The sequence below is a fragment of the Salmo salar genome, unplaced genomic scaffold (genome assembly GCF_905237065.1).
Source record: "Salmo salar unplaced genomic scaffold, Ssal_v3.1, whole genome shotgun sequence".
Classification (NCBI taxonomy): Eukaryota; Metazoa; Chordata; class Actinopteri; order Salmoniformes; family Salmonidae; genus Salmo; species Salmo salar.
The window spans coordinates 153,823-173,849 of record NW_025549285.1 but is presented as its reverse complement, the minus strand read 5'-3'; the positions used below and the strand labels follow the sequence as shown (position 1 = coordinate 173,849).

Here is a 20,027-nt window from a genome sequence, read left to right as displayed (position 1 = left end):
CGGAAGATGGCGGGGTAGGACGGATTGAGCCCGGGGTTATCTCTCCGTAACGGGCCCTGAAGATTCTCGGGTTCATTTTGAGACCTCCGCCTCAGCGACGCGTGAACTGGAACATGGGCAACGCAGTGGTACAGAGGAAGCTAGCGGCGTGGAGGGCTAGGTCGTTGTCTTTTGTAGGCAAGGTCCTGGTCCTCAAGGTGGATGTATTGCGCCTCTTTTTATATTTGGCGCACATCTACCCAATTAGCCGGCTTGTGCTGAGGAGAGGCCTCTAGTGAGTGCTAGTGTTTCAGTGTCATGTGGGGTGGCAGGTAATCCAGTGGGTCGCCAGGGCACGATGTTTGCCCCACCGGGAGGGAGTAGGGGGCACCACACTTCCCCCCAGCTGGACTCAACTTTTGTTTTTTTGTTGACAGAGCTTGCTCACCGGTAGTACACCCGTCCGGTTACCTCCTGCGGGTGTTCTTCTATACCAGGCGCAGAAGCGTAATGGTGTGGTCGGACACGGGTCTCCGGAACGGCTGCCGGGCGGCACTTTGGGCACGCGCCGAGCGGTTACGGTGCGCACCCCGAGGTTGCGAAGTGCCCGAGTAGGTTTAGACCACAAGCACCTGTACGAGGAGGTCAGACAGGGAGGGTGTCCGAGCACCTGGTGGTGGGTATCCCGGAAGTGGTCTGGGAGGGAGTGAGCAGGCGCGGGGGTCGGGACAAACAGCCCAAGGACCTGAAATCTGGTTGAGCCTCCATAAGTGTTTGCCGGTGCAAGTCCAATATGTACGGCATAGCTTGGCGCGATCCACCTGCCCAAAGACCATCTTGTGGGTGGGGAGGAGATAGTGCGCCATGCTTTTGGGACTGTGCCTTTGCCGGAGTAGTGTGGGGCAGGACGTGTTGTTAGGTAAGGTAAGAGGGATTTAATTTTGTCGTGGCCTGGGTAGAGAGAGGAGCAGGGAGAGCGAGGGGACGGAAAGGGACAGATTTTCTACTATGCGCTTCTCATAAGCCTCTTTTAAACGGGGCTGTGGGAAGCCAGACAGAACACGGTAAAGACAGGGAGAGATTGGGGGAGTGGAGGGAATAGTGAGGAGGGTGGAAGAAAACGTGAGGGGGAGGATGAAGAGGGAGGAGAGGAAGTGGGGGCAGCATGCAGCCCGGGAGAGGGGAAGGGTTAGGACTGTGGTAAGGGAATAGGGAAAGGAACAAGATAGGTATGGGGAGATAGGGAAATATAGAGATTTAGGAATCTAGTTTATGGGGGTTGAGGGGAGGAAGATGCTCCCTGATTTGTAATTTGGGTTTCACTTTTTTGAAATTTCAAATGCCTTGTTTTGAGTTTAATGGAAGTGATGATTATGTATTGTTGATGGTTTGTTTATTGTTATGGCTTTGAACAGTAATAAAATCTTTAAAAAAAAAAAAAAAATCTGTTCTTATCAGTTTAATATTGATACGCCCCCATCGGGGACTACATATTAAATGGATTTTTCGAACAGGGGAGTCGGAAATGGGGCTTGCGTTCGCGTCCGCTTCCACGCATCGCACCCGGTATTGCAGCACTCTCGGGAATGGTGCAACACTTTTCTCCCATTGTCAAGGAAAAGAAATACACCAAATCGATGTAAAACAGCTAGCAGAAGAAGAGAAGGAATGAAAAAGAAGAATCATCCAAACTGAAACAAGTGCGAAGCCCCCTTCATGGGGGTCCCCTGTTTTCCCGCATTTTACTTAAAAAAAAAAAAAAAAAAAAAAATACATTGGCCAGGGTGTGTGTGTGTGTGTGTGTGTGTGTGTGTGTGTGTGTGTGTGTGTTTTTTGAGCCCCCCAAAAATACAACCACTCACCAGGATTGTTTGTGTGTGTGTGTGTGTGTGTGTGTGTGTGTGTGTGTGTGTGTGTGTGTGTGTGTGTTTTTGAGCCCCCCTAAAAATACAATCACTTCACCAGGATTGTGTGTGTGTGTGTGTGTGTGTGTGTGTGTGTGTGTGTGTGTGTGTGTGTGTGTGTGTGTGTGTGTGTGTGTGTGTGTGTTTTTTGCCCCCCAAAAATACATCACTTCACAGGTTGTGTGTGTGTGTTTTGGCCCCCAAAAATACAATCGGATTGTCTGTCTGTCTGTCTGTTGTTGTTGTCTGTCTGTTGTCTGTCTGTCTGACTTTTTACCCACAGCCCTCGAAAACTTGGAAGAGTGGGTTCGGGGACCACCCGGGGACCCGGCCCAGAGTGCACCGTGTGTGTCTCGGCCCCGCTCTGACTTCCATACGACTCTGGTTTCTCTCATTACGCACAGCCTCGCCTTTTACTAAAGACTTCCGTGGAGAGGAACACTTACGAGTTCAACGTATTTTTGGAAGGGCTTTGCTTTCCGGCAGAGCCCGGTATCTTGTTTCAAGAGAAATTGACAGAGATGACGCCGAGACTTTTCTCAGCGCTTGACTTGAAGCCGGCTGACCGACCGGCGTATTTTTTCCACTCAAAGTAGTCGCCGGCAATATGAGTCAAGCCCGACGATGACTGGTGTATTTGCCGGGCATTGGAACAAATAGTCGCACCAGGATTAAAGAGCTAGTGACCCAACGACTAGCGACTTTTAAAAAAACACACCCGCCTGTCACCAGGGAAGCGCTGGGTGAGGAGGAGCCAACTTTTGCCAAACCGATGAGGTCTGCCGAGGCCCCCGGGCCCGGCGGGTGCAGGGGTCAATTTGTGGGTTATCGCTTCGGCCTTTTGGCTCAGATAGCTTGGCACCGAGGTGCCCCAAAGCCCGCTGAGTCAGAAGTCGCAGGCCGAGGGAGTAAGAAGGAAAGCCAGCAAGCTATTTTTCAACTTGGTTTCCGTTTTTTCCGTGAGGAGATGTGGCGAACAACAGTAGCGCAGGGTCGGTCCCCAGGACTGACGTAAGAACACAACCGCTTCGCCTGGAAGAAGGAAGAAGATACACGCTTGCCAAGAGATTCCTTTGGAAGAACCGCTTTGATGGGGGCCCTGAAAGTCAAAGTCCCAGAGTTATGTGTCTGCAGGGAAATGCTATGGAGGAAGCATAGACGTGACCTTTCATACAGAAGTATGTGCGACATTATAAGACAGAGCCAAAGCGGCTGCTGGAGAGAAGCCATTGTCCTTTTTCAATGTAACATGTCTGTCTAAGACCAATTTCAGAACTATTAATGTACATATGTACAATCCTCATGTAACGGATATCGCCATAGGGGCATTTCTGGGCCGCTTTTGTGACGCCCATCAGGGGCAAGATATGTGAAGGACCTTTGGGATTCTGGAATGGCCGCGTAGTTCCAGGTGCTCCTTAGGCCGGATAAGGAAGGGTTTGATGGCTTCCTACATCCCCCGGCGGTCTTTTCTCTGGTTCGACAGGGGATGCTCTTTACACCCGCAACCCCTTTCTGTAAGAAATGTAGGGAGTATGGGCACGCACAGCTGCCTGCAGTACAGGGAGATGCAGGTTTTGCAAATCGGGGAGCATGAGGCAAAGGACTGTAGGGAGCCAAGGAATGCCACGGGTGTGGTAGTAGGCTGCACCTGTTCGGGACTGTCCGCCCGGCCGGGCAGCCACATGCCGAGGCGACCAGGCAGAAAGGAAGGAGGAGACTCTGTGGGGGAACATCTGCAAAGAAGGGACCCTGGGTCTAGCAAGAAAGACCCAGAGAAGAAGGAGCAGGAGAGACCATCTCACCAACGCCCACTCCACGTGCAAGGGCCGGGAAAGAGGTGACATCAGGGCCGCCAGTGAAAGAGGTGAGGGGTCCGCTATCCAGAAGCCGGAGGTGGAGGAGGCGGGTGGAGGAATGGAGAGCATGGGATCATTACTTGATGGGGTGGAGGGGCTTGGGGCCCTGGTAGAAATGGTGGAAAATCTTCCGGTGTTGGGGTCAAGGGCAGGGGAGTGGGCCTCAGACTCTGGTGTGTCCGCCGAACTCGGGCAGGATGGGAAGGAATCGGCCAGTAGGGAGGGTGATCCCGGAACTGGAGCAGGAACCTACGCCGGCAAGAAGAAGAGGACAAGCGGAAGGGTGATGTGCAGAAAGAGGTGGGAGGCATAGGGGAAGGGCAGGCAAGCGTGCGATGGGGGTTAAAGACAGTGCCGCTGATGTGGCCCCCTGTCCTCACAGACTCATCCCCCCCCCTAGAGGAAATGGACATGACGACCGCCACTCTATCTCTGCATCCTGGGGATGGAGGGTCGCAAGGCTGTTCAGAGAAGCCGGAAACCCCATCCCCAACCCTTTCCCGGCTTCATGGGCAGATGACTTGGGGGTCTTAGGGAGGAAGGGGGAGACAGAGTGTCCCAAGTTGTGCGCGAAGCAGGTGGGGCTCATCTGAGGAGGATTGTATTTCGGATGAGGGGAGCATTTTTACTTCCTGTTGGAGGAGATGGAGCGGGGAGCATACGGTGAGCCTTTGTTTTGTTTTTTGTTATTAGTAGGTTGTTGTTAATGTTTTCATTATGGATAAAATTACTTTTGTTAGTTTAAATGTAAGGGGTTTGAGGGATAGGATAAAAAGAAGGGCGGTGTTTAGTTATTTAGAGGGTGTGGGGTTTGATTTTGTTTTTACAGGAGGTTCACCTAAGGGATGGGGGGATGTTGTGAGGTTTAAGAGGGAGTGGGATAAAGGGGAATCAGTTTGGGGTATAGGGGGGTTCACTCTTCGGGGTAGGGATCTTGTTTGGGGAATAGGGAGGTAAAGGTTGGAGGATACTTTTGTTGTTATGCAGGGGAGGGTTTTGGGGTGGATGTCACATTAAGAGATTGTAGGTATAGATTAGTTGGGGTGTACGGATCACAGGTGGCGGCAGACAGGAGGGAGATGGTGGACTGTCTGACGCCCCTGTGTGTCAAGCAAAAGGCAGTTGGTGATAGGGGGGACTTTAATATAGATTTAGGGTAGGGGGGACGCAGGTGCAGGCGCCATCACCGGGCTAATGGCTTGCCATGGTCTGCTTGATGGTGGCCTGCACACTAACTCCGAAAATGGCCGGTCACTTGGCGCAACTCCAGGGGGTTGGCGCGGAGGCTTGACTATATTTTTCTATCCAGGTCCTTGGGTCAGTTGTCTGGTCGGGTGTTGCCTGTGTTCTTTCAGATCACTACGGGGTGCTCCTGCAGGTGAGTTCTCCAGTCTGCCTCTTCGGTAGGGGGGGCTTGGAAGTTAGATCGGGAGGTGCTGGATGAGCAAGCTTTGTTAATGCCTTTATTGGTGTGTTTCGGGGCTTGAGGGCCCCGGTCCATGTGCGAGGGGTGTTGGAGTGGTGGGACTTAGCCGAAGGTAAGGATTAGGATCTTTATTATAGGATATTGTAAGAGGAGAAAAAGGGAGGAAAGGAGGGAGGTGGATCGTATCCATAGGTTGCTCGAACTCGAGTACGAGGCAGGCAACCTCGCGGGTCGGCCGCGGGGAGAGATCCACTGCCCTGAAGGCGCAACTCAGGGGAGCTGCAGGAGCGGAAGGCCCGAGCTTTCCTGGAGCGTGCGCATAGCGGCTTTTTAGAACATAACGAGACTTGTTCCACAATGTTCTTTAAGTCGGTAAGGGATAGACAGAGTAGAAAGGTAATGTACGGGGTTAGGAAAGAAGATGGTAGTGTAGCGAGAGAGCCGGAGGAGATGGTCAGAGTAACAACTGATCATTTCCTAAGTTTCTTTAAGGAGAGGGAAGTAGATGGAGAGCAGGGAAATGTGTTTTAGAACACTTGTCCCGGCGATGCGGAGGAATTAGAGAAGCATGAGTCAGATCTCCCTAGAAGAGGTTGAGAGCGCAGGAGGATGGGAAAAGGGAAGGTACCTGGGATGGATGGGCTGCCGGCGAGTTTTACCTCAAGTTTTGGGGGGATACTGGACCGTGGTCCTCAAGTCTTGAAGGCCATTCTCGAGACGGGTTCTCGGGGGATCAATGACCGCCGGTGTGCTGTCACTTCTTCACAAGAAGGGGGACGCCAAGACCTTGGCAACTGGCGGCCATTGACCATGCTGTGTGTAGACTACAAGATACTTGCAAAGGTCCTAGCGGATCGGTTGCGCACAGCCCTTCCTACGCCGCTCATGAGGATCAGACGGGGGTAGAGGGCCGCTCTATCAGGTGGAACCTGCAGCTGACTAGGGACTCCATCGCTTGGGCAGAAGATAGAGGTCTGCCTTTAATGGTAGCAGCGCTGATCAGGCGAAAGCCTTTGATCGCGTGAATAGATCTTTTTTTCAGAGTATTAGGTAGATTAGGATTTGGGGAAAAGTTCATAGGATGGATCCGTACTTTATATGTCGGAGCGGGTGCCGGGTTAGCGAAACGGTCACATGGGTGACGCTTTTGACCTCTCGTCAGGGGTCAGGCAGGGTGCCCGCTCTCGGCTCTCCTCTTCGCACTGCACATGGAGCCTCGGGGCTGCCATTAGGGCAGACACAGGGGTGGAAGGCTTGTTAATCCCCGGAAGCGGCGGTCGCGCTAAGGTGACGCAGCACGCCGACGACACTTCCTCGCTGCTTTGCAAGACCGTGACAAGGTCCCCGCCATTATTAGGGACTCCACCCGAAGCGCCGGAGACTGTTCTTAACCACGCAAAGCCTTCCGCTAAGTTTTTCGGAAGATGGCGCGGTAGGACGGATGTGCCCGGGGTTATCTCTCTGTAACGGGCCCCGAAGATTCTCGGGTTCATTTTGAGACCTTCGGCTCAGCGACGCTGAACTGAAACATGGGCATCGCAGTGGTACAGAGGAAGCTAGCGATGTGGAGGGCTAGGTCGTTGTCTTGTAGGCAAGGTCCTGGTCCCAAGGTGGATGTATTGCCGCCTCTTTTATATTTGGCGACATCACCCATTGCCGGCTTGTTTGAGGAGGCCTCTAGTGAGGCTAGTGTTTCAGTTCATGTGGGGTGGCAGGTACGAGTGGGTCGCCAGGGCACGCATGCTTTGCCCCATCGGGGAGGGAGGTAGGGGGGACCACACTCCAAGCTGGACAATTTTTGTTTCTTTTTGTGACAGAGCTTGCTCATCCGGTAGTACACCCGTCCGGTTACCTCCCGCGGTGTTTCCATACCAGGCGAGAAGCGAATGGTGAGGTCCAACACGGGTCCTCGCGGAACAGCTGCCGTGGCACTTGGGCCGCGGCCAAGTGGTTACGTGGCGCACCCCGAGGCTGAAGCTCCCGAGGAGACCACAAGCACCTGTACGAGAGGTCAGACAGGAGGTGTCCCACCTGTGGTGGGTATCCCGGAAGTGGTTGGGAGGGAGTGCAGGCGCGGGTTGGACAACAGGCTCAAGGACCTGAATTGGTTGAGCCTCCAAAGTGTTTCCGGTGCTCCATTATGTACCGGCATAGCTTGGCGCGATCCCCACCCCCAAGACCATTTGTGGTGGGGAGGAGACAGGCGCCATGCTTTTGGGACTGTGCCTTGGCCGGCAGTAGTGGGGCAGGGCACGGGTGTTGTTAGGTAAGGTAAGAGGGGATTTTATTTTGTCGTGGGCTCGTAGAGAGAGGAGTAGGGAGAGCGAGGGGGATTGAAAGGGACAGATTTCTACTATGGCTTCTCATAAGCCTCTTTAAACGGGGCTGTGGGTACCAGACAGAACATGGTAAAGATAGGGAGAGATTGGGGAGTGGAGGGGAGAGTGAGGAGGGTAGGAAGAAAATGTGAGGGGAGGATGAAGAGGGAGGAGAGGGAAGGGGGGCAGCATGCAGCCCGGGAGAGAGGTGGAAGGGGGTTTAGGACTGTGGTAAAGGGAATAGGGAAAAGGAATAAGATAGGTATGGGGGAGATAGGGAAATATAGAGATTTAGGAATCTAGTTTATGTGGGTGTTGAGGGGAGGGAAGATGCTCCCTGATTTGTAATTTGGGTTTCATTTTTTTGAAATTTGAAAGCCTGTTTTGAGTTTAATGGAAGTGATGATTAGATTGTTGATGGTTTGTTTATTATGCTTATGGTTTTGAACAGTAAAAAATCTTTAAAAAAAAAAAAAAATCTGCTCTTATCAGTTAATATTAACGCCCCCATCGGGGACTACATATTAAATGGATTTTCAACAGGAGTCGGAAATGGGGTTGTTCCGTCCGCTCACGCACGACTCGGTATTGCAGTACGCCCGGAATGGTGCAACACTTTTCTCCCATTGTCAAGGAAAAAGAAAACACCAAATCTATGTAAAACAGCTAGAGAAGAAGAGAAGGAATGAAAAAAGAATCATCCAAACTGAAAAAGTGCGAAGCCCCCTTCATGGGGGTCCCCGTTTCCCGCCATTTTACTTAAAAAAAAAAAAAAAAAATAAATCATTGCGGTGTGTGTGTGTGTGTGTGTGTGTGTGTGTGTGTGTGTGTGTGTGTGTGTGTTTTGAGCCCCCAAAAATACAATCACTTCACCAGGATTGTTTGTGTTTGTGTGTGTGTGTGTGTGTGTGTGTGTGTGTGTGTGTGTGTGTGTGTGTTTTGAGCCCCCCAAAAATACAATCACTCACCAGGATTGTGTGTGTGTGTGTGTGTGTGTGTGTGTGTGTGTGTGTGTGTGTGTGTGTGTGTGTGTGTGTGTGTTTTTGAGCCCCCCAAAAATACAATCACTTCACCAGGATTGTGTGTGTGTGTGTTTTTGAGCCCCCCAAAAATACAATCACTTCACCAGTTGTCTGTTGTCTTCTGTCTGTTGTTGTCTGTCTGTTGTCTGTCTGTTTGACTTTTTACCCACAGCCCCCGAAAACTTGGAAGAGTGGGTTCGGGACCACCCGGGGACCCGCCCCAGAGTGCACCGTGTGTGTCCCGCCCCGACCTCTGACTTCCATACGACTTGGTTTCTCTTCACGCACAAGCTTCGCTTTACTAAAGACTTCCGTGGAGAGGAACACTTACGAGTTCAACGTATTTTTGAAGGGCTTTGCTTTCCGGCAGAGCCCGCTATCTTGTTTCAAGAGAAATTGACAGAGATGACGCCGAGACTTTTTGCTCAGGCGCTTGACTTGAAGCCGCTGACCGACCGGCGTATTTTTTTCCACTCAAATAGTCGCCGGTAATTGAGTTCAAGCCCGACGATGACTGGTGTATTTGCCGGGCATTGAACAAATAGTCGCACTAGGATTAAAGAGCTAGTGACCCAACGACGCATTAGCGACTTTTAAAAAAACACACCCGCCTGTCACCAGGGGAAGCGGTGGGGAGGAGGAGCCAACTTTTGCCAAACCGATGAGGTTCCGCCGAGGCCCCGGGCCCGGGCGGGTGCAGGGGGTCAATTTGGGGGTTATTGCTTCGGCCTTTGGCTCAGATAAGCTTGGTACCGAGGTGCCCCAAAGCCCGCTGAGTCAGAAGGTCGAAGGCCGAAGGGAGTAAGAAGGAAAGCCAGTTAAGGTTATTTTTCACTTGGTTTCCGTTTCCGTGAGGAGATGGCGAACAACAGTAGCGCAGGGATCGGTCCCCAGGACTGACTTAAGAACACAACCGCTTCGCTTGGAAGAAGGGAAGAAGATACACGCTTGCCAAGAGATTCCTTTGGAAGAACCGCTTTGATGGGGGCCCGAATCAAATCCCAGAGGTTATGTGTCTGCAGGGAAATGCTATGAGGAAGCATATGACGTGACCTTTCACAGAAGGTATGTGCGACATTATAATGGACAGAGCCGAAGCGGCTGCTGGAGAGAAGCCATTGTCCTTTTTCAATGTAACATGTCTGTCTAAGACCAATTTCAGAACTATTAATGGACATATGTACAATCCTCATGTAACGGATATCGCCATAGGGGCATTTCTCGAGCCAGTTTTGTGACGCCACATCAGGGGCAAGATATGTGAAGGACTCTTTTGGGATTCTGGAATGGCCGCCGCAGTTCCAGGTGCTCCTTAGGCCGATAAGGAAGGGTTTGATGGCTCCACATCCCCCGGCGGTCTTTTCTCTTTCGACAGGGGATGCTCTTTACACCCGGTGCCAACCCCTTTCTGTAAGAAATGTAGGGAGTATGGGCATCGTTACAGCTGCCTGCAGTACAGGGAGATGCAGGTTTTGCAAATCGGGGAGCATGAGGCAAAGGACTGTAGGGAGCCGAAGGAATGCCACGGGTGTGGTAGTAGGCTGCACTCTGTCGCCGGGGACTGTCCGTCCCGCCGGCAGTCATATGCCGAGGCGACGGCAGGCAGAAAGGAAGGAGGAGACTCTGTGGGGGAACATCTGCAAAGAAGGGACCCTGGGTTAGCAAGAAAGCACCCAGAGAAGAAGGAGCAGGAGAGACCATCCTCACCAACGCCCACTCCACGTGCGAGGGCCGGGAAAGAGGTGACATCAGGGGCCAGTGAAAGGAGGTGAGGGGTCCGCTATCCAGAAGCCGGAGGTGGAGGAGGCGGGTGGAGGAATGGAGAGCATGGGATCATTACTTGATGGGGTGGAGGGGCTTGGGGCCCTGGGTAGAAATGGTGGAAAATCTTCCGGTGTTGGGGTCAAGGGCAGGGAGTGGGCCCCAGACTCTGTGTGCCGCTCGAACTCGGGCAGGATGGGAAGGAATCGCCAGTAGGGGAGGTGATCCCGAACTGGAGCAGGAACCCTACGGCGGCAAGAAGAAGAGGACAGCGGAAGGGTGATGTGCAGAAAGAGGTGGGAGGCATAGGGGAAGGGGCAGGCAAGCGTGCGAGGGGGGTTAAAGACAGTGCCGCTGATGTGGCCCCCTGTCCTCACAGGACTCATCCCTCCCTTTACCCCCAGAGAAATGGACATGACGACCGCTACTCTATCTCTGCATCCTGGGGATGGAGGGTCGCAAGGCTGTTCAGAGAAGCCGGAAACCTCCATCCCCAACCCTTTCCCCGGTTCATGGGCAGATGACTTGGGGGTCTTAGAGGAAGGGGGAGACAGAGTGTCCCAAGTTGTGCGCAAGCAGGTGGGCTCATTGAGGAGGATCTGTATCCTTCGGATGAGGGGAGCATTTTTACTTCCCTGTCGGAGGGGAGCGGGGGCACCGGGTGAGCCTTTGTTTTGTTTTTTGCTATTAGTAGGTTGTTGTTAATGTTTTCATTATGGATAAAATTACTTTTGTTAGTTTAAATGTAAGGGGTTTGAGGGATGGATAAAAAGAAGGGCGGTGTTTAGTTATTTAGAGGGTGTGGGGCTTGATTTTGTTTTTTACAGGAGGTTCACTAAGGGATGGGGGGATGTTGTGAGGTTTAAGAGGGAGTGGGATAAAGGGGAATCAGTTTGGGGTTAGGGGGTTCACCTTCGGGGTAGGGATCTTGTTTGGGAATAGGGAGGTAAAGGTTGAGGATACTTTTGTTGTTATGCAGGGGAGGGTTTTGGGGGTGGATGTCACATTAAGAGATTGTAGGTATAGATTAGTTGGGGTGTACGGATCTCGCAGGTGGCGGCAGACAGGAGGGAGATGGTGGACTGTCTGACGCCCCTGTGTGTCACAAATAGGCAGTTGGTGATAGGGGGGGACTTTAATATAGATTTAGGGTAGGGGGGACAGCAGTGCAGGCGCCATCACCGGCTAATGGCTTGCCATGGTCTGGTTGATGGTGGCCTGCACACTACCCGAAAAATGGTCGATCCCACTTTGGCGCAACTCCAGGGGGGGTTGGACCGCGGAGGCTTGACTATATTTTTCTATCCAGGTCTTGGGTCAGTTGTCTGGTCGGCTGTTGTGTGTTTCAGATCACGACGGGTGCTCCTGCAGGTGAGTTCTCCAGTCTGCTCTTCGGTAGGGGGGTGTTGGAAGTTAGATCGGAGGTGCTGGATGAGCAAGCCTTTGTTAATGCCTTTATTGGTGTGTTTCGGGGTTTGAGGGCCTCCGGTCCATGTGCGAGGGGTGTTGGAGTGGTGGGACTTAGTCAAGGTAAGGATTAGGATCTTTATTATAGGATATTGTAAGAGGAGAAAAAGGGAGGAAAGGAGGGAGGTGGATCATATCCAAGGTTGCGCTCGAACCCGAGCACGAGGCAGGCAACCCGGGGGTCGGCGACTGGGAGAGATCCACTGCCTGAGCGAACGAGCTGCAGGAGCGAAGGCCCGAGCTTCCTGGAGCGTGCGCGATAGCGGCTTTTTAGAACATAATCGAGACTTGTTCCACAATGTTCTTTAAGTCCGTAAGGGATAGACAGAGTAGAAAGGTAACGTAAGGGTTAGGAAAGAAGATGGTAGAGTAGCGTAGAGAGCCGGAGGAGATGGTCAGAGTAACAACTGATCATTTCCGAAGTTCTTTAAGGAGAGGGAAGTAGATGTAGAGCAGGGAAATGTGTTTTTAGAACACTTGTCCCGGCGAGCCGGAGGACATTAGAGAAGCGATGGAGCGATCCCTAGAAGAGGTTGAGAGCGCCCTTAGGAGGATGGGAAAAGGGAAGGTACCTGGGATGGATGGGCTGCCGGGCCGAGTTTTACCCAAGTTTTGGGGATACTGGACCGGTGGTCCTCAAGTTGAAGGCCATTCCAGACGGCTTCCCGGGGGGATCAACGACCGTCGGTGTGCTGTCACTTCTCACAAGAAGGGGGGATGGCAACTGGGCGGCATTAATGCTGTTGTGATACAAGATACTTGCAAAGGTCCTAGCGATCGGTTGCGCCAGCCCTTTCCACGCCGTCATGAGGATCAGACGCGCGGGTAGAGGGCCGCTATCAGGTGGAACCTGCAGCTGATTAGGACTCCATCGCTTGGGTAGAAGATAGAGGTCTGCCTTAATGGTAGCAGCGCTTGATCAGGCGAAAGCCTTTGATCGCGTGAATAGATCTTTTCTTTTCAGAGTATTAGGTAGATTAGGATTTGGGGAAAAGTTCATAGGATGGATCCGTACTTTATATGTCGGAGCGGGTGCCGGGTTAGCGTAAACGGTCACATGGGTGAGTTTTGACCTCTCGTCAGGGTCAGGCAGGGTGCCCGCTCTCGGCTTCCTCTTCGTACTGTACATGGAGTCTGGGGGCTGCCATTAGGGCAGACACAGGGTGGGAAGGCTTGTTAATCCCTGGAAGTGGCGGTTGCGCGCTAAGGTGACGCAGGCACGCCGACGCACACTTCCTTGCTGCTTTGCAAGGACTCCCCCTTGACAAGGTCCCTGCCAAAATTGGGACTTCACCCGAGCGGGCCGGGAGTGGCTAACCAAAACCTTCCTTTTTCGGAAGATGGCGTGGTAGGACGGATGTGCCCGGGGGTTATCTTCTAACGGGGCCCTGAAGATTCTCGGGTTCATTTTTGAGACCTCCGGCTCAGCGACGCTGAACTGGGAACATGGGCATCGCAGTGGTACAGAGTGGAAGCTAGCGATGTGGAGGGCTAGAGCCGTTGTGAGGCAAGGTCAAGGTGGATTAGTTTCGCCCTTTTATATTTGGCGACACCTACCCACTGCCGCTTTCTGAGGAGGCCTCTAGTGAGGCTAGTGTTTCAGTTCATGTGGGGTGGCAGGTACGAGAGGGTCGCCAGGGCACGATGCTTTGCCCCATCGGGGAGGGAGGTAGGGGGTACCACACTTCCCCGCTGGCTCACTTTTGTTTTTTTTTGACAGAGCTCGCCCGATCCGAGTACACCCGTCCGGTTACCCCTGCGGGTGTTCTTCTCATACCGGGCGAGAAGCGTAATGGTGTGGTCTAACACGGGTCCTCGGGCGGAACAGCTGCCGTGGCACTGGGCACGCGGCCAAGTGGCTACGGCGCACCCCGAGGTTGAAGTTGCCCGAGTAGGTTTAGACCACAAGCACCGGTACGAGGAGGTCGGACAGGGAGGGTGTCCGACACCTGTGGTGGGTATCCCGGAAGTGGTCTGGGAGGGAGTGCAGCACGGGTCTGGACAACAGGCCCAAGGACCTGAATTGGTTGAGCCCCATAAGTGTTTGCCGGGCCTCCATTATGACACCGGCATAGCTTACGCGATCCCCCACCTGCCCAAGACCATCTTGTGGGGGGGGAGGAGACAGAATGCGCCAGCCTTTTGGGACTGGCCTTTGTCGGAGTAGTGTGGGCTAGGGCAACGGGTGTTGTTAGGTAAGGTAAGAGGGGATTTTATTTTGTCGTGGGCTCGGGCAGAGAGAGGAGTAGGGAGACGAGGGGGACGAAAGGGACAGATTTCTACTATGGCTTCTCATAAGCCTCTTTAAACGGGGCTGTGGGAAGCCAGACAGAACATGGTAAAGACAGGGAGAGATTGGGGGGAGTGGAGGGGATAGTGAGGAGGGTGGAAGAAAATGTGAGGGGGAGTGATGAAGAGGAGGAGAGGAAGTGGGGAGCATGCAGCCCGGGGGGTGGAAGGGGGTTTAGGACTGTGGTAAAGGGAATAGGGAAAAGGAATAAGATAGGTATGGGGAGATAGGGAAATATAGAGATTTAGGAATCTAGTTTATGTGGGTGTTGAGGGGGAGGAAGATGCTCTCTGATTTGTAATTTGGGTTTCATTTTTTTGAAATTTCAAATGCCTTGTTTTGAGTTTAATGGAAGTGATGATTATGATTGCTGATGGCTTGTTTATTATGCTTATGGTTTTGAACAGCAATAAAATCTTTAAAAAAAAAAATCTGTTCTTATCAGTTTAATATGCCTGATACCGCCCCATCGGGGGCTACATATTAAATGGATTTTTCAACAGGGAGTCGGAAATGGGGCTTGCTCCGTCCGGCCGACGACGGTATGCGTACCTGGAATGGTGCAACACTTTTCTCCCATTGTCAAGGAAAAAGAAATACACCAAATCTATGTAAAAACAGCTAGCAGAAGAAGAGAAGGAAATGAAAAAGAAGAATCATCCAAACTGAAACAAGTGCGAGCCCCTTGGGGTCCCCCGTTGCCATTACTAAAAAAAAAAAAAAATACATTGGCCAGAGTGTGTGTGTGTGTGTGTGTGTGTGTGTGTGTGTGTGTGTGTGTTTTTGAGCCCCCCCAAAAAATACAATCACTTCACCAGGATTGTTTGTGTGTGTGTTGTGTGTGTGTGTGTGTGTGTGTGTGTGTGTGTGTGTGTGTGTGTGTGTGTGTGTGTTTGAGCCCCCAAAAATACAATCACGTCACCAGGATTGTGTGTGTGTGTGTGTGTGTGTGTGTGTGTGTGTGTGTGTGTGTGTGTGTGTATTTTTGAGCCCCACCCAAAAATACAATCACTTCACCAGGATTGATTTGTGTGTGTGTGTGTGTGTGTGTGTGTGTGTGTGTGTGTGTGTGTGTGTGTGTGTGTGTGTTTGAGCCCCCCAAAAATACATATCAATCACTTCACCAGGATTGTGTGTGTGTGTGTGTGTGTGTGTGTGTGTGTGTGTGTGTGTGTGTGTGTGTGTGTGTGTGTGTGTGTGTGTGTGTGTGTGTGTTTTTGAGCCCCCAAAAATACAATCACTTCACCAGGATTGTGTGTGTGTGTGTTTTGCCCCAAAAATACAATCACTTCACCAGGATTGTCTGGTCTGTTGTCTGTCTGTCTGTCTGTTGTCTGTCTGTCTGTCTGTCTGTCTGTCTGTCTGTCTGTGACTTTACCCACAGCCCGAAAACTTGGGAAGAGTGGGTTCTGGACCACCCGCGACCCGGCTAGAGTGCACCGTGTGTGTCTCGGCCCGACCTGACTTCCATCCGACTCTGGTTTCTCTTCACGCACAAGCCTTTCGCCTTTTACTAAAGACTTCCTGGAGAGAACACTTACGAGTTCAACGTATTTTTGGAAGGGCTTTGCTTTCTGGCAGAGCCGCTATCTTGTTTCAAGAGAAATTGACAGAGAATGACGCCGAGACTTTTTGCGTTGACTTGAAGCCGGGCACCACCGGCGATTTTTCCACTCAAAGTAGCCGTCCGGGCAATTGAGTCAAGCCCGACGATGACTGGTGTATTTGCCGGGCATTGAACAAATAGGTCGCACTAGGATTAAAGAGCTAGTGACCTAACGACGCATTAGCGACTTTTAAAAAAACACACCCGCTGTCACCAGGGGAAGCGTTGGGTGAGGAGGAGCCAACTTTTGCCAAACCGATGAGGTCTGCCGAGGCCCCTGCACCGGCGGGTCAGGGGTCAACTTGTGGGTTATCGCCCGGCCTTTTGGCTCAGATCAGGTGTAGTATCTGTTCTTATCAGTTTAATATTGATACGTCCCCATCGGGGACTACATATTGCTGGATTTTTTCGAACAGGGAGTCGGAATGCTAACCGACGCTCCACGCATGAATGGTATTGCAGAAGTACCCGGAAGGGCAACACTTTTTCTCCCATTGTCAAGGAAAAAGAAACACACCAAATCTATGTAAAACAGCGTAGCAGAAGAAGAGAAGGAATGAAAAAGAAGAATCATCCAAACTGAAACAAGTGCTAAGCCCCCTTCATGGGGGTCCCCTGTTTTCCCAGCTATTTTACTTAAAAAAAAAAAAAAAAAAAAAAAAAATACATTGCCAGGAGTTTTTTTGTGTGTGTGTGTTTTTTGAGCCCCCAAAAATAGCAAATCACTTCACCAGGATTGCTTTGTGTGTGTGTGTGTGTGTGTGTGTGTGTGTGTGTGTGTGTGTGTGTGTGTGTGTTTTGACCCCCAAAAATATAAATCGCTTCACCAGGATTGTGTGTGTGTGTGTGTGTGTGTGTGTGTGTGTGTGTTTTTTTTTGTTTTACCCCCAAAAAAATACAATCACTTCACCAGGATTGTGTGTGTGTGTGTTTTTGAGCCCCCCAAAAATACAATCACTTCACCAGGATTGTCTGTCTGTCTGTCTGTCTGTCTGTCTGTCTGTCTGTCTGTCTGTCTGTCTGTCTGTCTGTCTGTCTGTGACTTTTTACCCACAGCCCTCGAAAACTTGGAAGAGTGGGTTCGGGGACCACCAGCGAGGACCCGGCCTAGAGTGCACCGTGTGTGTCTCGGGCCCCGACCTCTGACTTCCATACGACTCTGGTTTCTCTTCATTACGCACAAGCCTTTCGCCTTTTACTAAAGACTTCCGTGGAGAGGAACACTTACGAGTTCAACGTATTTTTGGAAGGGCTTTGCTTCTGGCAGAGCCCGGTATCTTGTTTCAAGAGAAATTGACAGAGATGACGCCGAGACTTTTTGCTCAGGCGTTTGACTTGAAGCCGGCTGACCGACCGGCGTATTTTTTTCCACTCAAAGTAGTCGCTCGGGCAATTGAGTTCAAGCCCGACGATGACTGGTGTATTTGCCGGGCATTGAACAAATAGTCGCACTAGGATTAAAGAGCTAGTGACCTAACGACGCATTAGCGACTTTTAAAAAAAACACACCCGCCTGTCACCAGGGAAGCGTTGGGTGAGGAGGAGCCAACTTTTGCCAAACCGATGAGGTCTGCCGAGGCCCCGGGGCCCGGGCGGGTGCAGGGGTCAATTTGTGGGTTATCGCTTCTCGGCCTTTTGGCTCAGATCAAGTGTAGTATCTGTTCTTATCAGTTTAATATCTGATACGTGCCCCCATCGGGGGACTACATATTAAATGGATTTTTCGAACAGGGAGTCGGAAATGGGGCTTGCTCCGTCCGCTCCACGCATCGACCCGGTATTGCAGTACCTCCGGGAATGGTGCAACACTTTTCTCCCATTGTCAAGGAAAAAGAAATACACCAAATCTATGTAAAACAGCTAGCAGAAGAAGAGAAGGAATGAAAAAGAAGAATCATCCAAACTGAAACAAGTGCGAAGCCCCCCTTCATGGGGGTCCCCGTTTTCCGCCATTTTACTTAAAAAAAAAAAAAAAAAAATATAATAATACATTGGCCAGGAGTGTGTGTGTGTGTGTGTGTGTGTGTGTGTGTGTGTGTGTGTGTGTGTGTGTGTGTGTGTGTTTTGAGCCCCCCAAAAATACAATCACTTCACCAGGATTGTTTGTGTGTGTGTGTGTGTGTGTGTGTGTGTGTGTGTGTGTGTGTGTGTGTGTGTGTGTGTGTTTTTGAGCCCCCCAAAAATACAATCACTTCACCAGGATTGTGTGTGTGTGTGTGTGTGTGTGTGTGTTTTGAGCCCCCCAAAAATACAATCACTTCACCAGGATTGTGTGTGTGTGTGTGTGTGTGTGTGTGTTTTGAGCCCCCCAAAAATACAATCACTTCACCAGGATTGTTTGTGTGTGTGTGTGTGTGTGTGTGTGTGTGTGTGTGTGTGTGTGTGTGTGTGTGTGTGTGTGTGTTTTGAGCCCCCCAAAAATACAATCACTTCACCAGGATTGTGTGTGTGTGTGTGTGTGTGTGTGTTTTGAGCCCCCCCAAAAATACAATCACTTCACCAGGATTGTGTGTGTGTGTGTGTGTGTGTGTGTGTTTTTGAGCCCCCCCCAAAAATACAATCACTTCACCAGGATTGTCTGTCTGTCTGTCTGTCTGTCTGTCTGTCTGTCTGTCTGTCTGTCTGTGACTTTTTACCCACAGCCCTCGAAAACTTGGAAGAGTGGGTTCGGGGACCACCCGCGGGGACCCGGCCTAGAGTGCACCGTGTGTGTCTCGGGCCCCGACCTCTGACTTCCATACGACTCTGGTTTCTCTTCATTACGCACAAGCCTTTCGCCTTTTACTAAAGACTTCCGTGGAGAGGAACACTTACGAGTTCAACGTATTTTTGGAAGGGCTTTGCTTCTGGCAGAGCCCGGTATCTTGTTTCAAGAGAAATTGACAGAGATGACGCCGAGACTTTTTGCTCAGGCGTTTGACTTGAAGCCGGCTGACCGACCGGCGTATTTTTTCCACTCAAAGTAGTCGCTCGGGCAATTGAGTTCAAGCCCGACGATGACTGGTGTATTTGCCGGGCATTGAACAAATAGTCGCACTAGGATTAAAGAGCTAGTGACCTAACGACGCATTAGCGACTTTTAAAAAAAACACACCCGCCTGTCACCAGGGAAGCGTTGGGTGAGGAGGAGCCAACTTTTGCCAAACCGATGAGGTCTGCCGAGGCCCCCGGGGGCCCGGCGGGTGCAGGGGTCAATTTGTGGGTTATCGCTTCTCGGCCTTTTGGCTCAGATCAAGCTTGGTACCGAGGTGCCCCAAAGCCCGCTGAGCCAAAAGGTCGAAGGAAGCCCGGAGGGAGGAAAGTTTTTTTGTTTTTGTGCGGCTTCTTTTTTGAAGAGAGTTGTTTTCTTTACCGAAGAACATGGAGGAGAATATCCCGAACAGGACTGTTCCGGGGGTCGGACTGGCCAACACGGCAAGATTTGCGTGGAAGGATAAGGAGGTGGAGCAATTCGGGAGGGAAACGTTCGGGAGAACCATCCTGATGGGTTTGCTCAAGCTTGGGGTAAAGGACGTTTTATGCCTCCAGGACAATCCATTAGAGGGCGCGTATGATGTTACGTTCCATACGGAGAAGCAGCATGAGGAGACGATGCGGAAGGTGAGGGATTTAGTGGACGTACGACCTATGTGTCACTATGCGGTGAAGAGCTTGGCAAAGACCAATTTTAGGTTTGTGACGGTCACTATGTATAACCCTCACGTGAAGGAAGAAGAGGTGAGGACTTTCCTGGGGAGATATATGGACAACATCTCCTCAGGAAGGCTCCTCAAGGACTCACTAGGGTTTTGGACTGGGAAGAGAGGGTATCAGGCCCTTCTTAGAGAAGACCCAGGGGGCCTGGGAGGCTACCTCCATCCTCCGGCGATGTTCTCCCTGGGGGCTGACAGGGGGACGTTGTACTATGCACGTCAGCCCCCGTTCTGCAGGCGCTGTATGGCCTATGGTCATATCCTCGCCTCGTGCAGCATAAAGAAATGCAGGTATTGTGGATCTGCCGAGCACGAGGCGAGGAACTGTGACGCGCCGAAGGCATGTCACGGGTGTGGCATGCTGACGCACCTGTGGCGTGGATGCCCGGCGCGTCAGAGGTCATACGCGTCTGCAGCAGGGGGGGGAGCGAGAGCGGAGGATGGGGGAAGAAGAGGAGAGGGACAAGAGGAAAGAAAAGGCACGGAGGAAAAGGACACAGTGCGGGAGGAGAAGGAAAGAGCGGCAGCGGGAGAAGAGAGAAAGAAAGAAATGGACTTGGTGGAACCAGAAGGACGGAAGGCTGAAGGAGAGGAGGAGCAGGAGGAGGAAAGAGACAGGAGGGTGGAGGGGCTGGAGAAGACGGTGGTGGAGAAGAAGGGGACGGAGAAGGCAATAGAGAGGGAGGAGACAGGGAAGACGGCG

The 20,027-nt window shown here is 51.7% G+C and overlaps 5 non-coding genes and 3 pseudogenes across 5 annotated transcripts; all 8 read left to right on the top strand.

Annotated features, from left to right (window-relative positions):
- Positions 1 to 1,401: 1,401 nt before the first annotated feature.
- On the top strand, positions 1,402 to 1,579 carry LOC123736248 (uncharacterized; annotated as a pseudogene).
- A 680-nt stretch (positions 1,580 to 2,259) lies between these two features.
- LOC123736219 (U5 spliceosomal RNA) lies at positions 2,260 to 2,372 on the top strand. The gene has a single exon (XR_006766008.1). It is a non-coding gene; the product is annotated as a U5 spliceosomal RNA (small nuclear RNA).
- Positions 2,373 to 8,773: 6,401 nt separating this feature from the next.
- On the top strand, positions 8,774 to 8,882 carry LOC123736220 (uncharacterized; annotated as a pseudogene).
- Positions 8,883 to 15,498: 6,616 nt separating this feature from the next.
- On the top strand, positions 15,499 to 15,610 carry LOC123736217 (U5 spliceosomal RNA). The gene has a single exon (XR_006766006.1). It is a non-coding gene; the product is annotated as a U5 spliceosomal RNA (small nuclear RNA).
- Positions 15,611 to 15,941: 331 nt separating this feature from the next.
- On the top strand, positions 15,942 to 16,119 carry LOC123736247 (uncharacterized; annotated as a pseudogene).
- Positions 16,120 to 16,786: 667 nt separating this feature from the next.
- On the top strand, positions 16,787 to 16,903 carry LOC123736216 (U5 spliceosomal RNA). Its single transcript, XR_006766005.1, has one exon. It is a non-coding gene; the product is annotated as a U5 spliceosomal RNA (small nuclear RNA).
- A 348-nt stretch (positions 16,904 to 17,251) lies between these two features.
- LOC123736241 (U2 spliceosomal RNA) lies at positions 17,252 to 17,443 on the top strand. Its single transcript, XR_006766011.1, has one exon. It is a non-coding gene; the product is annotated as a U2 spliceosomal RNA (small nuclear RNA).
- Positions 17,444 to 18,372: 929 nt separating this feature from the next.
- LOC123736215 (U5 spliceosomal RNA) lies at positions 18,373 to 18,489 on the top strand. The gene has a single exon (XR_006766004.1). It is a non-coding gene; the product is annotated as a U5 spliceosomal RNA (small nuclear RNA).
- Positions 18,490 to 20,027: the final 1,538 nt, after the last annotated feature.